The sequence below is a fragment of the Sorex fumeus genome, unplaced genomic scaffold (assembly GCF_029834395.1).
Source record: "Sorex fumeus unplaced genomic scaffold, SorFum_2.1 ptg000044l, whole genome shotgun sequence".
NCBI lineage: Eukaryota > Metazoa > Chordata > Mammalia > Eulipotyphla > Soricidae > Sorex > Sorex fumeus.
In genome coordinates, this window is record NW_026606101.1 from 66,822,734 (window position 1) to 66,842,994 (window position 20,261).

The 20,261-nt window shown below is 42.2% G+C and overlaps 1 protein-coding gene across 1 annotated transcript in view; it reads left to right on the forward strand.

The window, feature by feature from the left end:
* Window positions 1-2,565: 2,565 nt before the first annotated feature.
* The window catches only part of NCK1 (NCK adaptor protein 1), a 77,840-nt gene continuing 60,144 nt past the window's right edge, over window positions 2,566-20,261 (forward strand). Inside the window, exon 1 of the mRNA XM_056121403.1 lies at window positions 2,566-2,669. The gene's annotated coding sequence lies outside the window, so the exon portion shown is untranslated. The remainder of the gene's footprint in view (window positions 2,670-20,261) is intronic.

A 20,261-nucleotide genomic window follows, 5' to 3' on the forward strand; every position in this document is an offset into this window, starting at 1 on the left:
CTTTGATGACTTCTCATTGTTTACAGAATAAAGTCTAAATAACTCATAAAAAGTTAAGTAACTTTCATAATCTGGCTATTACATTTCTAGTTATCTTCTGGTCTGGTAATATTCTACTATTGTGTAGAATATTGCACGATTCCCCTTCTTCTGTGGCTTAACATAACTTTATACAAACCTATTGCTGTATTTAGTATATTAATAGCAAGTCTGTTTCTCAGTTTGATATTGGATTGGTTTCAAGTTTAAAACTGATTGCTATGGTTCAACATCGACTGCTTGGGAGTCACCAGGAATCCCAAACAGACTCTGGGGCTGTCCTGATGGGGTGGGAATAGGGGACATTAGGTGCTCGGGATAGAACACTGTCATAATTTCCTTTCAATCAATGAGAATACTTTTTTACATTTTCACAAATGAATATCAATTGTGACGATAAATAAAAATTGATTAAGTAGGCTTGCCTGCCATAGCAAAATGCTACACTGGTTGACTTAAACTGGTTCAGGTCATCAATTTGTTGTTCACAGATACCTTCTGTGTCCTTCTGTGGTTGAGAGAGACTGAGTTCTTTGGTATTTCTTTTATGAGCACCTTCTTTATAGCTGTCTTTTTTTTGTCAATTGTTGATTTAATTTTTTAAAAATTTTTATTAGTGAAACACCATGAGGTACAGTTGTAGACTTACAAATTTTTGGTGCTTGGGTTTCGATTATACAATGATCAAATACCCATCCCTCCACCAGTGCCCATTTTCCATCACCATGGATCCCAGTATCCCTCTCACCCCTATTCCCCCCATCCCACACTGCCTCTGTGGCAGGGCATTCCTGTTTGTTCTCTCTCTTCTTTTGGGTGTTGTGGTCTGCAAAAGAGGCATTGAGTGGCAATCATGTTTGGTCTATAGTCTACTTTCAACATGCATCTCCCATCTTGGGAGGATCCTCCAAACACCCTTTATTTGGTGCTCCCTTCTCTATCTGAGCTGCCTTTTCCCCTAGCATGCCCGGCTGGCCTCTAAGTCATGGAGTAATCCTCCTAGTATTGATCTCGGCTATTCTTGGGTATTAATCTCCTATTTTGCTACTTTATGTCCCCCAGATGAATGTAATCTTTTTATGTCTGTCCCTCAATTTCTGACTCATTTCACTTAGCATGATACTTTCCATGTAGTACCACTTGTATGTAAATTTCAGGACTTCATCTTTTCTAACAGCTACATAGTATTCCACTGTGTAGATGCACCAAAGTTTGTTTAACCTATATCTGTCTTTTAATATATCTTCTAATCATATAAGAATATACTTCAATCTTAATCATCTTCCACAACCCCATCTCCAAACACAGTCCACTTTGGGGTTGGTCTCTCTCTCTCTATTTTTTTTTGGGGGGGGGAGGTAGTTTATGTTATTCGGTCTCTAATACCATAGGAAATGCAAAATTACTAAGACTCTTTAAACAAAAAAGTCACTAGCTATCCATTTTGGTCGTTCACAGGGAAACTTAGGTCAGGAAGGGGCAGTAGATGATTTGTGCATGACGTTGTGTGATGGCAGACAAATCACATTGATCAGAACACAAATGAGAATCTCCGAGGTTAAATGCAGAAAAACGTGAACTCTTGGAACTCAAATTCAAAACCGGTATATCAAAGAAGGGAGAGGAAGATATACTGATGCTGCAAACACTAATTTCTGGCCATCCATCACGTACTAGGCTCTGGTGAAAAGCCAAGTACCAACAGGGGTCTAGACTTAACGGAGTTTACAGTCCAGCTTGGGGACCAGCGTCTCAGCAGTTGCCGCGGGGCAATTACCTCCGCTCCAGGCTTCCCTGAGGAGGCAACGGCTACACGGCACCAGAGACAGCAAAGAATGAGGTAATTTATGGGTCCTGAAGCCCCAGCGCGGAGAGAAAACAAGTGACCGCCGACCAGTCAAGTGGCTGGGGCTCGACTACTAAGGACAGACGTCTGCCCGGGGGGTCACCGCCGCTACCGCGCCCAAGACTCGGACACGCTGAATGTCCTTCCACTCAGTTTATTTTGGGTTGTGGCTCACACTAAGGCTACGTCTAACAGTTCCCTCTCCGGCCCCCTTTTTCAGGCCTAATTCAGCATTGTTTTACCTCACTCCTCGCCCCTAACACCTTAGAAGGTGTCCTAGAGGGACAAGACTCTCTAGTGGTGCAGAAACCAGAAGGAAGGTTGCAGGGCGGTCGGGCCGGGGGACCGGGGTGACGTCGGGAAGCCGGAGAGGAAGACTGTTCCGCGGCTGCTGCGCGAGCAGCAGGGCCGGCGAAGGCGACGAACGCGAGGCCAGCGAGCCACTCACCTTTCGCTGGCTCTCCGCCGCGCGCAGCCTCGGCGCCCTGCAAGCCGCCCCCGGCCCTTGATTGAGAGCCGGCCCTGTCCAATCCCAGCGCGGCACAGCCCGCTCGCGCGTCAGGGAGGGGTGGGAAGGAGCCGCGGGAGCCAATCAGATGAGCCCGGGCGGGGGCTTCCTGTCTGTGCGCTCCGCCAGGGGCCTCGCGACCCGTCGGTCTCGCGGCCCCGCCCGCCCCTCGCCGACGCCCCGCCCCTCTCCCGAGAGCTGCGCCGCGGCGAGCGGAGGTCTCGTGCCGTAACGGCCATCGCGGAGGCCGTGGCGGCGCCCCGGTGCCCTCGTCAGGTGAGCCGGGGCCGTGGGGGGCACGGCCGAGAGCACGTCGGCGGCTCTGCCGGCGGACGGACTCGCCGACAGCCTCTCCTTTCTCCGTTCCGTCCCCGCAGTGGGGTACTTGCTGCGTCGCTTCCTCTTCCACGGCGAAGTTAGCGCTGGGGGCGCCGTCTGCCGGCCCGGAGCGGAGCCGGAGGGGGCGGGGAGGCCGCTGGGTGGCCTGGGCGTGTGCCGGCCGCGGCCCCGCGCCGCGCAGCGCCCGCCGTCCGGGTGCCTGCGCCCCCTCGGCCTCGCCGTGCGCCTCCGGAGCGCCGCGTCCCAGGGAGCGCCCGGCCGGCCGCCTGCGGAGCCGCGGGGGTCGGTGCGCCGCGGCGTCCGCGCTGCCCGGCTCTCCGGGCGCCTGCAAAAGTCCAGTCCCCGTCGTGGCGTCATCCCCGGCCGGGAAGGTAGGGACGTGGTAGAGGAGGGAAGGGGTGCACCCCCCGCCGAGCAGAGGCGGGGGCTGCGGCGGGGAGTCGCGCCCAGTGCCGGGGGCGACATCCTCGGGGCGCGCCCTCCGCGCTTCCTCGCCGCCCCGCGCCCCGGCGTCCCGGGGAAGCTGCGTCGTGGTCCTTCATTGTATGGAGCCGGCGTGCGCGCTGTGGGTGTGCGTGGGGGCGACGGGGCTGTGGCCTTGAATTGGAATGTCGTCGGGGGAGAGAAGGGTACGTTGGTTTCTGTCACCTTTCTTAAGTGTCTTCTTAAAAGTTCAACTTGGGGGCGGGAGCGATGGCACAGCAGGTAGGGCGTTTGCCTTGCCCGCCGCCACCCCCCCATATTCGATTCCTTGCACCCCTTATGGCCCCCCAGCACTGCCAGGAGGGATTCCTAGTGCCGAGCCGGGAGTAACCCCTGTGCATCTCCGGGGGCGACCCAAAAAGCAGAAAAAAAAGAAAAGAAAAAGTTCAACTTGTCGTTCGGAGCCTGATTTGTTGTTACTCAGGGATAAGTGCTGCATGTAGATCAGTGGAGCCCAGAGGAACTGAAATAAAATAATTATGTTCGGCATACTTAAAAAAAAACCAACAACAACACGCATTAGGAGTTAGGAAAGAAGGAAGTTAAGGAGAATTTTCTAAAGCGCTTTTGAGTGGAGAGCAAAGGAGCTCAGTCTGGTCAAACTGGGTAAGTATTGCAAGAGGTATTCATTATTAAAATATTTGATAGATCAATGGGAAATCAACGATGCGGTTTATGAAGTACCTGGAAAGCCTTCTGGCTAAAAGCCTGCCTTTGAAGAGGTCACAGGATGAATAGGGAAATAATCCCAAAAGGTGATACCGTTTGCAACTCAAGAAATGTATATTACTGGCTGAATCGGTCGTAGTTTCATTTCCTCTTGACCACCACCGTGGGAATTGCTTCGTTTGGAAAATACATAGATGTATAGGAATTAGCTGTAATTCTATAAACAGATTGCGGTGCTTTTTACGTTAAATTTTAAATTAATTGCAATCAATTGCTTTAATTTTCTAAGCGTTTTTCACTCTACATTTTGGAGGCACTTTTAGGTCCTTGTAAATAACGCTTAAAGCATACATAGAATGTTTTGCTAGTTACTTAGATATTGCTACAGGGTTTATATATTTATTTATTTATTGGACATTTGCGAAATTAACCTCCCAGACTCAAATTGATTCTTAGTTAAGAGTAGTAAGTACAGAAGCAGTTCATTTTTTCCCCACCATAGTAAGGTTTTATAGTTTTATAGTTTACTTCCTCTACAATACAAAAGAAAATAAAATTTTGTTTACATCAGCAAATGATCATTTAGTTTAAAATTGGAGAAAATTCTTAACATCAAGCAATTGACAAATTCTTCGTAATTACTTTGCCAGGCAACTGGTAAGACCAGAAAAGACATTAAAGATTATTTAAGTCTTGCTCTTCAAGCCTGTGCTCTCCCTTGAACACTTACCTTGCTTGTCTTGATGCTTCTGTGTTTGCCTACTTCTACTCTAGGAAAATCTGTGTTCTTTCTCAGACATGTACTTCTCCTTCTCCCTGACCTCGTATCTTTCTAAAAAAAATCCCAATAAAACATATTGCTTCAAAGAAAAGAAAAGATTACTTAAGGTAGTAATGTTTTGAGGATGATCTTTACTTGAAAGTATTTTTAAGACAGAGTGGACACTGGAACTGCTTCCTTGGAAACTGCTTCCTTATGCTGACTTCGTTTGGTGATAACATCCATGCTTCAATTTTCTACCAAGATACAAATCTTGGTTTTACTTTTTGCTTTCTCTTTCCACATAACATTAACCAATTTTCTTCTTTCTTTGAAACTTTTTTTGAATATTGCCATGTTTTCTGTTTGTATGCCCCGCCTGTTAGGCATAAACTTAAGCAAAGAATGTTTCATATGCACCGTTACACCAGCCATAGCTCCCTGTTTCATACATAGTTTAGAATCTTTAACCTTAGAGCAATCTGCTTAAAATATTTTTCTTTTCGTCCTGGGAGCTCCGTTTCTGCGCAGGAATTGTCTGTCCTCATCAGACCTATTTCAGTTATTTTAGACTGTGTTTTTCTTTCTTCACATCTGTTGAGACTTTTAATGCCTATGCATAACAGCCTATTCTTTAAAATAAATTTTACACCTTAAATTATCTAGGCAGCAAATGAGGTCACGTATTGTTTCATTTTGGGTTCTTTAGCACAGCCTTCCAGATCTTTCTGTTCCTGTGAGTTGTTACTTTCCTTCAAGCTCAGAGCTCTTTAATCATTCTTTTGTTTTTAAATCATATTATGAACAAAATTGTGGGAACATCAGAGTCCAGTCTTCTGTTTTACTGATAAGGAATGAGAATTCCGTACAGGGTAGTTACATAAAATTCTAATGATAGTGGTAGAACATAGATTTACTACTTGGTTTCTCAAGTTTTTTGTGTTTTTTTAAAAATGAAACTACCATTCATGTCTTGCAATGAAATTTTTGTATTATTGGATTTACATTATTTGTATTCTCATAAACACTTCTATATGAGGACAGAGGTTCTTGAATCATTTAAACAGTAAGTTATAGTCGACTGTCTTTTACAATGCTCACTAGATAATAGCAATGGCACAATAAGAATATATTGTCCTCTATGTTGTTGAGTGCCCCTAGAAAGTGAGTTACGAGTTTTAGTGCAGCAAATCAGTTTGGAACTCTTGAACAATATTTGGGGTCTTTAAAAGTAGATGTGAACAATGTAATATTTTGAAATAAACTAGGTTTATCAGATAGCTGAATTTAATTATCTAGCTTAGTGCTGTTTTTCTCCTTTGGATCGTTAGGCTAATTAATTTGGGTTTTTTATTACTTTTTTTGGTCATTTTGTCCAGAACTGGATTATTGAGCAATCTGTTTATTGTGCAAAAACTTTTTGAAAATCATTTGTTTCATCTGGGGAGTTAGAAAACATATATTTGTTCTTTACATACTTTTCTCTTCAAAGTTTCTGTTAGAAAGAGTAACCTTGGGATTTCCATATTCCCCCCTCCCCCCCCAACATTTCCTCTAACTCTTAACAAAGTTGAGTGGTATGGATCCCTCTTTACTGATTTTTTTTGTTGTTGTTGTTTGGCCACACTTGGCTTTGTGCTTGGGCTTTGCTGGTGTTTTGGGGACCATATCGTGGTGCTGTGGGTTAAACCTTGAGCTATCTCTTTTTCTATATATCTACTTTTCATTCATCCATTCTCTGTCCCATCATTCTTCTCTCCTTCCATCCTTTCCCTTCCTCCTGAGTGGTGCTGAGGACTTACTCCCAGTTTTGTGCTTAGGGTTTCTTCTGTGGTGCTGAAAGGGGGGGTCATACAGTATTGGGGTTCAAACCCAGCCTCCTGTGGCCTCAGCCCATTCTCTTTGGGTCTTTAATCTTTTGTTTATGATGGCCTGTTTTTATTTAAATGAATTGTCTACAAAAATAAACTGTGAAGCAATGTTTAGTTTGTTCTATTTATTTATTTAGAGCTGCAATGAAGAATCTCTGATCTTGACATAAATATGGTCTAAATTTCTGCTTTTAGAAATATAAAGATATTATATTTCTTTAAATATAAAGATAGTGGAATGAAGCCGTGGGACTGACTTGGGGAGATTTATTTTAAAAATGCGTGTCTCTGGGTCAGAGCAATAGTACAGCGGGTAAGGTGTTTGCTTTGTATGTTACCGACCTGAGTCCCATCCTGGCACCCTGTGAGTACTTGAGCCCTGCCAGGAGTAATTTCTTTTTTTTTTTTTTTTTTTGTTAGTGAGACATATGAGGTACAGTTGTAGACTTACAAATTTTTGTACTTGGGTTTCAATTACACAGTGATCAAATGCCCATCCCTCCACCAGTGCCCACTTCCCACCACCACGGATCCCAGCATCCCTCCCACCCCCCATCTCCTCCATCCCCCCCTGCCTCTGTGGCAGGGCATTCCCTTTTGTTCTCTCTTATTGGGTGTTGTGGTTTGCAAAAGAGGCAATGGGTGACAATAATGTTTGGTCTATAGTCTACTTTCAGCATGCTTCTCCCATCCTGGGAGGATCCTCCCAACACCTTTATTTGGTGTTCCCTTCTCTATCTGAGCTCCCTTTTCCCCTAGCATGTGTGGTTGGCCTCCAAGCCATGGAGTAAAATTTCTGGTATTAATCTCGGCCATTCTTGAGTGTTAGTCTGCCAGGAGTCATTTCTTTAGTGAGGAACAGGAGAAAGCCCTGAGCACCACAGGGTGTGCACTGCCCCCTCCCCACCTCCCCTCAAGGGATACCTGGGCCATAATAGTTACAAACAATCTGAATGCCCATCAGCTGATAAATGAGTAAATAAATTTCATATCCAAAGAATGGATTGTTAGCAATGAAAAAAGGAAATGAGGTAGTTATAGATATTAAATGTGAATCCTAAAATATGTTAAATGATGGGATTTGGAGAGATAGCACAGCATGTAGAGTGCTGGTCTTGTACTTGGCTAATTTGGGTTCGGTTCTCAGCATCCTGAGTCCCTTGAGCTCTACCAGGAGTGATTCCTGAGTGCAGAGCCAGGAGTAACCCAAAAAAAGCTAAATGAAAGATGACAGTTACAGAAATAAGTGTTAACATTTTTAATAAATACTGAATTTATAGAAATTTATTGATGCTGAAAACCAAAGATTCATCCTTTTCAGAAGACAGACTAGAATCTCTCTGACAGAAAGGTGAGCATTAGGTATAATTGAAATTAGATAACCTATAGAAAACACTTGGATTTAGTAAGATATACTCTGTATTAAATGGAAGACAGAGGATATCTTAGGAATGCCTCTTATTTGATACCCTGAACTCTAGCAATCAAGTGATTGCTACTTACTAGCCAATAAAAAAAGCTGTTATTCAGGATCACATTTTAGACCTTTTTAAATATGAGCAGACAGTTTAAGATACATGAGGAAAATTTTTGGCTTAAGAAACCAAAACAAATAGAAAAATTAGAATACCCAGTGCAAAACAGTAACAAAAGAGCTCCTAAACATTGGAGTATGATAGTGAAAAGAAAAACTCCAAGGATATTAAAGAGTGGGGGCTCTTGTATAAAATAGAGGAAAAGATGGAAAAATGGTGAGAAGGGTTAGTCAAGGGCCTAATTTTAATTTCTAAACAGAAGTGCCAGTGAGAGAAAAGAATAGAGAAGAAATATCGGTGGAAAAACTCAAGAAAATCTCCAGAATTGAAGAACATAATTTTATTGCTTAAGCGGTCTCTCGGTTGTCAGGAAAATGAAAAGATAAATGCTTTCAATCATGTTCTGTTGAGGAACATGGAACCCATAAGCTATACTTATTACAACATCATTTTATATAAAATATTATTTAATCTTATTAATCAGATGTTAAGAATTGTGTTTCACTAATCTTTGCAGTCTTGGTACTGGAGAAGTAGCTGAATGACTGAGCCACATACTTTACATGTGAAGGGATCAAATATATTTCCCTATCGGGCAGAAACGCTGAGCTTGGGCCCTCGCCCATTAAAGTGATGCAATTAAGAGTACGACTTAATCTGATGTGACTGGCATTCTTTACAAAGGGAAAATGAAGACATAGATTTGGACACAAACGTGGACAGAGGGGGAAATAGTTATTTACAAGCCAAGGAATTCTTAAGGCTGTTGGAAACTAGGAAGCAGTCCAGAAAGAGCTATTTCCCTAGTGCCATGGAAGATGGTATTGGTCAGTAATATTGATTTCAGACCTATGGTTTTCATAATGTTAAGATGAATTCCTATGGAAGCCAACCTAATCTGTTTTAATTTTGCTACTGCTGCCTGCAGAAATGAATACTAGATGGGGAGCTAAAATCATGAAGGGAACACTGAAGTATCAGAATGGTAATTGTAAGAAGTAATTACTACTCTTACTAGTTGGGATTATTAAATTGAGATTTCTAAAACTTAAGCTTGTAGTGAGTGAGCAGGAATTTAAAACTTCTGATGAGTTACTGCCTACTCAGGAATTAAGGTATTTTAGAACATTTAAAGATGGTATGAGAATGGCTGGAAAAACACAAAATTTAAAAAATTTTTTTATTTAAAATTTTTTTAAATTTTAAGCACCATGGTTTACAGTGCTGTTTATGGTAGGGTTTCTGAAATAAATCTTTAGTTTCCTACCCTCTAACCAAAGTGTCCACTTCCTTCCACCATTGTCCCAGTGTATGCTGCTCCCTCCCTCCCAGCCCCGTGCTTCCTTCTGAAAAACAGTTCTCAGTTTCTGTTGCCTTTGATCATTTGTTATTCCCCTCATATGTTTCTTTATATTCCACATGTGAAAGATCATCCTGTATCTGTCCCTTCCTTAACTAAGCTTTACTCACTTTGATACTTTCTAAATCTATCCACATAACAGATTGCATGTGATTCCATTTTATAGCTAAGTGATATTCTATTGTATGTATATGTGCACCATAATTTCTTTATCTAGTCATCTCTTCTTGGACACTTGGTTTGTTCCCGTAACACAAATACTTTTTTTTTCCCGCTTTTTGGGTCTTACCCAGCAATGCACATGGCTCATGCACTCAGGAGTTACTCTTGGCGGTTCTCGGGGACCATATGGGATGCTGGGGATCAAACCCGGTTCAGCAGCGTGCAAGGCAAATACCCTACCCGCTGTGCTATTGCTCCAGCCCCAACACAAATACTTGGACACAACACAAATGGAAAAGGGTTTCTATTTCCACAGTGAATATTGTTGGTTGAAGTGGCCCTAATTTCCCCCATCTTTATTTTTCCAGTGTCTACTGCTTCTTATTGACAGAATGTAATGGAAGCTGCATTACATACAAAAGAAAAATGTGAGGTTTAAAGAATTCCCATCCCCCAGTGTTGCAGAGTAGAGTAGAGATGAGTTGATTTGAAGAAGCCAAGGAACAATGGCTTAATTACCCATAAACACAGACATAGAGGTGTGTCACCATAAAACATCAGAAAACTGGACAAAGAAGAGCCCATTTATTTTCAGGATATTGGGGGAATGTGTTATATTATCGTCAGTATTATCAAATACAGCTCAACAAATTAGGAGACAACAGTGCCTTCAACAACTGGGGGGAAATGATTTCTAAGCTGCTTAGTTCTTTATTTGAACTTAGTAAGTGTAAGTGAAGAGTGAAAATATCCTGAGACACGTAAGATCTCCAAATATTTCTCTTAGAAAACTGGTGTTGATTTGTTTTACCCACTAAAAGGAAGGAGTAAACATCAATGAAAGAGGAAGGCGAGATACAGAAATAGGAAATCAAATTCTCAAGAGGCAAGGGGTATTCCTAAGTTTGAAAGCTCACCCTAATTAGAATATCCCTAAATCAAAGACATGGAGGATTCGGTGAATGCAGATTAGATTATAAAAAAGTACAGATTTGAGCAGCAGAGAAAGCTAGTTTTGACATGAAATTAATAGATTACCTGCGTATATGCACACTTGTGTTTTATGTTTCTGTGTGCTGTCTTGGGATCAAACCCAAAAGTCTTTACATTTAAGGAGATACTCTAGCACTGAAGCCCTTTAAAAAAATGTATTTTTATTTTTATTTATTTTTTTGGTTTTTGGGTCACACCCGGTGATGCACAGGGGTCACTCCTGGCTCTGCACTCAGGAGCTACTCCTGGCGGTGCTCAGGGGACCAAAACAAAATTTTTTTTTTAATGTAGGAGTACTGCTATTTATTCATTCAGCCATTGATTAAGCTGATTGAATTGGGCATGAACTACACATTACTTTTATTTTTTTAATGAATTACTGTGAGATACAATTATGAAGCTTTCATGTTCGAGATTCAGCCATACAGTGATCAAACACCCATCCCTCTACCAGTGCATCACTTTCTACCACCAGTGTCCCCAGTATATCCTGTCCCCCACCCCATCCCAGTCCTCACCCTACCTCCATGGCAGACAATTTCCGCATTACTCTGTACTTTTGGAGGCCCTTAAATCTTAATTTAAGCAGTTGAAATAGTGTTTGAAGTCTTATTTGCTAAAGTTTTTATTTTGGTGCTAGGGATTAAATCCAGAGCCTCATGTATAGTTTTTATTTTGAATTTTCTGGAATTATTTTTCTTTCCTTGCGTTTTACATGTAATCTTTCAGTTCTCTGATTTTAAATAATATATGTAGCTAATTTTTAAATTTCTGTCTCTAGGCAGTACCTCTGTTCTGAGTTCCAGAATAATATACTTAGTCATTTTTCACTGCCTCTGTACAATTGGCTGACAAATTCAATGACTTAATAACTTATTTTTGCTTTTGGACAGAACTGGGTAGAGATGTTCCATACAGAGCAAAGTCTAGGTAGGCTTAAGGAATAAATTTTTAGGACAGCTTTCTCACAAAGTTGATGGATTAGAGTTAACAGTTGGCTGGGAGCTTCCTGATTGAGTTGGGTGCCTTGGTTTTCCATATAGATCTTTTTTCTCCACATGATGTTTTTGCACGCACTCTGGTTTACAGTACTGTTACTGATAGGGTTTTATGTATAACTCTACTACCTTTCAGCGCCACCTCCACCTGGTTGATTGCTTTTCTCCAGCCCCCTCAAGTGGCATATTTCCCACTTCTCTTTTTGTCTCCATTGTCTCTGGGAATTCCTTAGCCCGCTCGAGCAAATTGATGAACAACGGGAGAACAGTGACAGTGACCATTATATTTCTTTATATCCTGCAAATGAGATTACATTCTGTTAGTCTCTCCCTCTGACTAAATTCACTCAGCATGATACCCAGGTTCCTTCATATAGCAGATTTTATGGCTATCTTTTCTTAAGGCTGAGAAATATTCCATTGTGTTAAATGTGCCATGGTTTTTTTTATCCAGTAATCTGTTGAACACTTCAGTTGTTTACAGATTTTTACTGTGTGGACAGTGCTGTGTCTTTTTTCTGTTTTGTTTTTGGGTCTTTGGGGTATAATCCAAGAAGTGGGGTTGCTGGAGCAAATGGAAGCTCAATTTCTAAGTTTTTTTTTAGGAATATCCATCTGTTTTCCAGAAAGGCTGGACCAGTTTTGACATTTTCACCAGCAGTGAATGAGAGTTCCTTTCTCCCTATATCCGTGCCAGTACTGGGTTTTGTTCACTTTGATGTGTGCCAGTCTTTGTGGCATAAAATGATATCTCATTGTTGTTTTGATTTACATCTCCCTGATTAGTGATGCGGAGCATTTTTTCTTATGCCTTTTGGCCATTTGTGTTTATTTCTTCTTTGAGGAAGTTGCTGTTCATCTCATCCCCATTTTTTTAAATAGGGTTGGATCTTTTTTTCTTGTAAATTCCACCAGTGCCTTATATATCTTGGACATCAACCCTTTATCATATGAGTATTTATTAAATAATTTTTCCCATTCCTTGGGCTGTCTTTGTATCCTGGTCTTCATTTCCTCTGAGGTACAGAAGCTCCCTAGTTTACTATAATTAGTCCCTTTTTTTTTTGTTTGCTTCCACTTGCTTGGTCAGTGGATCTCATTCTTAAAGATGCCTTTACCTGTCATGGAGAGTTCTGCCTAGTTTTCCTGTACATATCTTTTATAAAATGATTTTGGAGAACCACAGCGATAGTACAGGGATACGGTGCTTGCCTTGCACACAGATGACCCAGGTTCTATCCCAGCACCACATGTGGTTTGCCATTTACCCTTAGGAGAGATCCCTGGCAAAAGCCAGGAGTAAAGTCCCAGCACCACTAGATATGGCCCCAGACACCTTTACCCCTCATGTTTTTTTGGACTTCTCGATCAGGAGCCCTGGGGACCATTCCAGTGATGCTTACTTGGACATTTTAGTACTTGGATCCATCAATACACTGCTGCTTGGGCACGGCATTTGGTGTTGGGTATCAGACTCAGGCCTTAGTATGTGCTCCAGCCCTTTGAAGTATTTCTTTGGCACACTTCTAAAAGGATCTTCAATTACATGAACTCTTTGGACTTTATACCATGATGAATAGGCTCAAAGAACTCTAGAGTGCCTGCAGAGCTTCTTACCCCCCCCCCCCACCCCCTTTGGGTCACACCTGGCATTGCACAGGGGTTACTCCTGGCTCATGCACTCAGGAATTACTCCTAGTGGTGCTTGGGGGACCATATGGCATGCTGGGGATCGAACCTGGGTTGGCTGCGTGCAAGGCAGATGCCCTAACCACTGTGCTATCACTCCAGCCCCAGGCAGAATCTCTTAATGAGAGTGTTTGAAGGTTGCAGAGCTTCATTTCTGCGTAGTCTAGATTTAGGGCTTGAAGGTTGATGGATGTTCTGTTAAGAGGTAGTTTCTAAGTCCTGTTGTAAGATAGGCCAGAAAGATAACTGCATGCTGTGGGCATGCTTTATATGCAGGAGACCTGGGTTCAAACTCCAGCATTGCATATGCACAGAGCTGGAAATAGCCTCTGAGTACTGCTGCATGTGGCCTCAGAACAAAACAAAGCAAAAAAAAAAAAATCATAGAGTAAGCAGAGCTTTTGGATTTGGGGTTACTATTTCAGCAATCTTTGAAAAAATAAAATGCCACTTATTTTACAGTTTGCCACATTTATATGTCAAGCTGTTTCCTTGATAGTACTACTTGGATATCTTCATAACATTTAAAATACATTAATGTAGGGACCCTCCATCGGTATTTGGTGAGTGTGCAGATCTGATGGTTTAGTGCTCAGTCCTGGAGCTGTACTGCTCAGGGCCCCTGGTCTAGTGGTCTCCAGACTAATGCTGGGGCCACACCTGGCACTTCTTGACGGACCCATGGAGTGCCAAGGGTTGGATATCGGCTCTTGTACATGCCACACATGTGTTGTGGCATTTGAACTTCATCACATAGTATTTTGAGCTTTGGGACAATGTACTCTGGGTTCTCTTACTGTTTTTTGTTGTTGTTGTTTGTCACACCCAGTGGTTGGTGCGCAAGACTTCTGGCTCTGTGCTCAGGAATCAGTCCTTGTGGTGCTCAGGGAACATATAGGATGCCAGGTGTTGAACTTGGATTGGCTGTGTGCAAGGCAAGCATCCTACCTGTTGTATTACTGCTCCAACCCCTGGATTCTGTTACTTGTAGTGTAATTCCATTCATGCCATTTATTAAGTTATCAATCATTTCTATTTCATTAAATGCTGTTGTTATATGCCCAGTGACTAAGGAATCTGATTTCATTATCTCCCATAGACTATTAATTCATCAAAAAGTCCTATGCCTTCTGCATCCAAATGCATCTTGAATTCATCTATTCTCTAATAATCAAGTCCAGTCTCTAAATTGCTATAATCTCTTTGGTTGCATGGTTAGTCTCTTAACTGTTCATCCTATGTTCTTTCTCATTGGGTGTTTTGGGTCACAGCTGGCAATGCTCAGGGGCTACTCCTCGCTTTGCACTCAGGAATTACTCCTGGGGGTGCTCAGGGGACCATCTGGGATGCTGGGGGTCAAACCCAGGTCAGCTGCATTCAAGACAAACACCCTACCCCCTGTACTGTCATTCCGCCCACATCCTATATTCTTTCATGTATATATGGGATAGTCTCTGTAAAGGCCCTCCCGTTGATCGTCGATTTGCTCGAGCGGGCCCAGTAACGTCTCCATTGGAGACTTTGTTGTTACTGTGTCTGGCATATCGAATACTCTCGGTAGCTTGCCGGGCTCTCCGAAGGGGGAGACTTCAGAATTATCTTGTTTATTTTTTTATTGAGATATAATTTACATATTTATTTTACGGTGATTCACTGTTTGTATTAACTGGTTTTATTAGTTGTGGTAAAATACACATAACACAAAATCTACCCTTGTAAACATTTTTAAGTGTATTACAGCTGAGTATTGTTAAACCACATTTTTAAGCGTGCAGTTGAGTATTGTTAAACCAGTCTCCAGAACTTTTCGTCTTGTAAAACTGAAAGTCTACCCATTAAATAGTTCCTTGTTCCTTCTTGCCTCATGGTTTGTTCTCTGATACCTCATTAAGTGGAATCATATGGTATTCATTTCTTTGTAGCTTTTATTTCACTGTGTATGTCTTCAAGGTGCATCCATACTGTCATGAAATTTTCCTTCTGGGCACTGGAGAGTATAGATGGTAAGGTTCTTAAAGAACATAGGAGCTAAAGCACTTGCCTTGCACGTGGTTCATCCTGGTTCAATCTTGGTGCCGAATAAGATCCCCTGACCACGGCCAGGGATCACTCCTGAGCACAGGAGAACCTCTTAAGTTCTGCTGCCTCCCCCCTGCGCCCCCCCCCCCCGCCCCAGTAAAAAGATTTGTTTTTTTATGTGGTTTCTGACCACACCCAGTGATGCTCAGGGCTTACTCCTGACTGCGCTCAGGAATCAACTATTGGCAGTGTGTAAGGCAAGTGCCCTACTCACTGTATTATCACTCTGGCCCATACTTCCTTTTTTTTTTCCATCCTTCCTTCTAAGACTGGTAATCATTACATATTCACAATACATACCTTGTTTTTCACTTTATTTTTAATTTTTAATTTTTTGTTCAGATTACAGTGATTTCAGAAAATGTAAATATTTGTCATTAGATATGCAGTGTTACCAGAATGTTAGTATCTCACCATGATCCATAGGACCCTTTTTTTAAAGTTAAATTTATTTATTTATTTTGAATACCCATCCCTCCACCAGTAACCATTTCCCACCACCACAGATCCCAGTAACCCTCCCACCCACCATTCCATCCCCATCTCACCCAGCCTCTGTGGCAGGGCATTCCCTTTTGTTCTCTCTCTCCTTTTGGGTGTTGTGGTCTGCAAAAGAGGCATTGAGTGGCAATCATGTTTGGTCTATAGTCTAATTTCAGCATGCTTCTCCCATCCTGGGAGGATCCTCCCAACACCCTTTATTTGGTGCTCCCTTCTCTATCTGAGCTGCCTTTTCCCCTAGCATGTGTGGCTGGCCTCCAAACCATGGAGCAAACCTCCTGGTACTAATCTCGCCACTCTTTGGTGTTAGTCTCCTATTTTGTTTCTTTATGTTCTCCAGGTGAATGCAATATTTCTATGTCTATCCCTCTCTTTCTGACTCATTTCACTTAGCATGATACTTTCCATGTAGTACCACTTGTATGTAGATTTCATAACTTCATCTTTTCTATCAGCTACATAGTACTTCATTGTGTAGATGTACCAAAGTTTCTTTAACCAGTTATCTGTTCTCAGGTACTCAGGTTTTTTCCAAATTGTGGCTATTGTAAAGAGTGCTGCAATGAACAAACAAGTGCAGATGTTACTTCGACTATACTTTTTTGCCTCTCTGGGATATATTCCCAGGAGTGGTATTGCTGGGTCAAATGGGAGCTCAATTTCAAATTTTTTGAGAATCGTCCATACTATTTTCCAAAAGGGCTGAACGATTTGGCATTCCCACCAGCAGTGAAGGAGGGTCCCTTTCTCACCACTTCCGCGCCAGCACTGGTTGCTTTTGTTCATTTGGATATGGGCCAGTCTCTGTGGTGTGAAATGATACCTCATTGTGGTTTTGATCTGCATCTCCCTGATGATTAATGATGTAGAGCATTTTCTCATGTGCCTTTTAGCCATTCGGATTTCTTCTTTGAGAAAGTTTCTGTTCATTTCGTCGCCCCATTTTTTGATGGGGGTGGATGTTTTCTTCTTGTGGAGTTCAACCAGTACTTTGTATATCCTTGATATCAACCCCTTGTCGGATGTATATTAGGTGAATATCCTTTCCCATTCTATAGACTGTCTTTGTATTTTGGTCACGGTTTCTTTGGAGGTGCAGAAGCTTCTTAGTTTAAGATAGTCCCATTTGTCTATCTCTGTTTTCACTTGCTTGGCCAGTGGCATGACATCTTTGAAGATACCATTAGCTTCAATGTCATGGGGGGTTTTGCCAGCTTTGTACTCAGTGTACCTTATGGATCCTGGTCTGATGTTGAGGTCTTTAATCCATTTTGATCTTACTTTTGTACATGGCGTTAGGCAGATATCTGAGCCCACTTTTTTGCAGGTAGCCGTCCAGTTTTGCCAGCACAATTTGGTAAAGAGGCTTTCCTTACTCCACTTCACTTTTCTTGCCCCCTTATCGAAGATTAGATGATAATATGCTTGGGAAGATGCATAGGACCCTTTTTCAACACTTCTTGTTCTCCCTTGTATTCTACAGTTTGTACCTCTTAATATTTCAGAATGGCCTGGAGCAATAGCACAGCATGTAGGGTGTTTGCCTTGTACGTGGCTGACCCAGTGGCCCAGGTTTGATTACTCCACCCCTCTTGGAGAGCCTGGCAAGCTACCAAGAGTATTTCGCCCGCATGGCAAAGCAAGCTACCCGTGACGTATTTGATATGCCAAACGGTAACATGTGTGACAATGGAGACGTTACTGGGTCCACTCGAGCAAATTGATGAACAACGGGAGGACAGTGACAGTGACAGTGAATGTGTTAGAATACTTAGTTACGGAAAATGCTGCATTGAACATGAGTATGCAAATACCTTTTCCAGTCTCTCCTTCCAGGAGTTGTTGGGTCATGTAGTAATTTTGTAATTATTTATTTATTTTTTCCTTTTGGGTCATACCTGGTGATGCACAGGGGTTACTCCTGGTTTATGCACTCAGGAATTACTCCTGGTGGTGCTCGGGGGACCATATGGGATGCTCAGGATCAAACCCGGGTGGGCTGCGTGCAAGGCAAATGCCCTACTTGCTGTGCTATCACTCCAGCCCCTGTTTATTTATTTTTGAGAACCTACTACTACTCACAGCATCTGCATCATTATTAATTCCCACCAGAATTTTTTCCACATCTTCACCAACTCTTGCTTTTTTTTTTTTTTAAATCTTGGAGTATTGCGGGGGAGTGGGGTGGATAATGAGTAGTAGGTGGGAACTCAGAGCTTCTCTCCTACACAGTAAACACTCCTGTACCATGAACTATCTTTCTGACTTCCCTCTTTTTGTTTTGATCAAAGTTCTCCTGTTGGGTAGAGGATGATTTCCCATTTTGGTTTTGATTTTTCTTTTCCAAGTCTATTACACCCTTTTGTATGCTTGTTGACCAGTTGGAAAAATGCCTAAGTTTAATTTTTGTTGAGTTTTATTTTTTGCTTTTTGGTTTTTAACCCATACCCAGCAGTGGTTCATGGATATTCCCAATTCTGTGCTAGGACTTTGCTTCCAGCAGTACTTAGGGAACCATATGGTTCCAGGTGTCCAACCCAGGACTCCCAACTTGCAAAGCATGCACTCGAGCCCTTTCAGCTCTCTCTCTCTAGCCCCTGTCTTTTAATCTTAACATAGTCGTATTATTTCTGTTTGGGGTTTTTTTTTTTTTTTTGAGAAATGTTTTTAGAATTTTTGTATTAGTCCTATACTAAAAGATCAGTCAGCAGGAAATATTAGTGACTTAACACACTGGAGGTTTTTGTTACTTTCTCATAACACAGTACAGAGTATATTTGTGGTGGGGAATAATGGAGGCAATTCTGCTCATGCAGTCACTTGGGAACATAGGGTTTAAAGCCATTTCTCTCATAGTCATGTGGCTTTTGAGGTTGTATTGAAAAGGGAAGAGAGTATGGGAAGTTGTAAGGTTCTGGCCACAAGGTGGTATATTAACTTTCATCTATGTTCCATTAATTTGTCAATACTGAATCTGGATCTTGCTATCTTTAAGTACTGGGGTGGCTGGGAAATGTAAGAGAGAAATACAGATTTCTTTTTTTTTTTACTTTTTACAATTTTATTTAATTACTTTGGTGTCAGGGATTGAACCTAGGATCTTATGCATGCAAGTAAAGTGTTCTGCTGAGCTTCATCCCCAGCCCCAGATATATTTATTTTGTTTTGTGGTTTTGGGCCACACCTAGTGGTGGTCGGGGGCTGTTTCTGGTTCTATGCTTGGCAGTGGTGGTGGTGTTGCTGTCTTCTCATTGTTTTGGGGAGCAGTAACCAGCAAGCACAACAGCTAAAGAAATGTGAGCACCACAGCCAAGAAGTGCAACCCCTGGTTGGCATGTCTGTGAGCACTGCAGAGCCCCCTGCTTAAAACCCTTTAGTTAGGAATTGGAGTGATGTACAGCCAGTAAGGTGTGTTGCTTATCTTGCACACAGCCACCCAGATCAAATCACCACATCTGGTCTCCTGAGCCCTGCCAGGAGTGACCCAAACCTGAGTCTCCTACGCGCAAGGCCTGCACTCTAGTGTGTTCAGGTCTCTCCAGGCCCTATTCACACCTTTTTCTGGTTTAAAAGAATGTTTTGCTCCCTTTTACTTCCCTTTGCTGCTCTTCTTTTTGCAGTGACTGGGGGCTGCACACTAGTTTGGTTGTGGTGGTTGCATGCATGTTGATTGTTCTCACTGGGCGTTGCAAGTTCCATTGTGGTGCTTGCACATGTGTTTACCTGGAACACACTTAGTGCTTGTGTATTTGATGGGGGTCACCGTAGTGCTCACATGTATTGGCTTGGGGGCTTCATGTTTCTGACTGCAGTGTGTGTTGTGCTTGCCAGGGGTCACACACTTTCATTGCATTGTATATATGCACTGATTCTGTGCCAGAAAGCACACACTGTTGTGGCTAGGGAGGTTCCAGACAGCAGAGCTGTTGGGACGACACTGGTTGTATGTGGATATCACTGGGGATTGAACACATATCCCCACATTTTCAGGTAGTTTTAACCACTGAGATATCCCTGAGGCCGTGTGTGTGTGTGTGTGTGTGTGTGTGTGTGTGAGATGATCTCTATTTTAATAAGAATTTTTTTGCTTTATTTATCTCCTGCTGGAGATCTCTTTTTCATTGTTGTATCTCTATAGCACCCTCCTAATGCTTAGTGTACAAAAGTCATCTGTAAATGTGTTGAATGAGTGAGTGACTATTACACAGAATAGACTGAGGTGGAAATCCTGGAATGAATTATAACCAAGGACTTCTATCATAATTTATGTGAATTGATGAGGGCTTGAGTTTAATGATGGCCACTAATAAAAAGATGAATGAGTAATGGTTTAGAGGAAAATCCAGTACAATTACTATGCAACTTAACAGGGAACCTATATGAATGAATTGTGATTTGTAAATAACGGAGATTAGTAAAAGTGATAAAA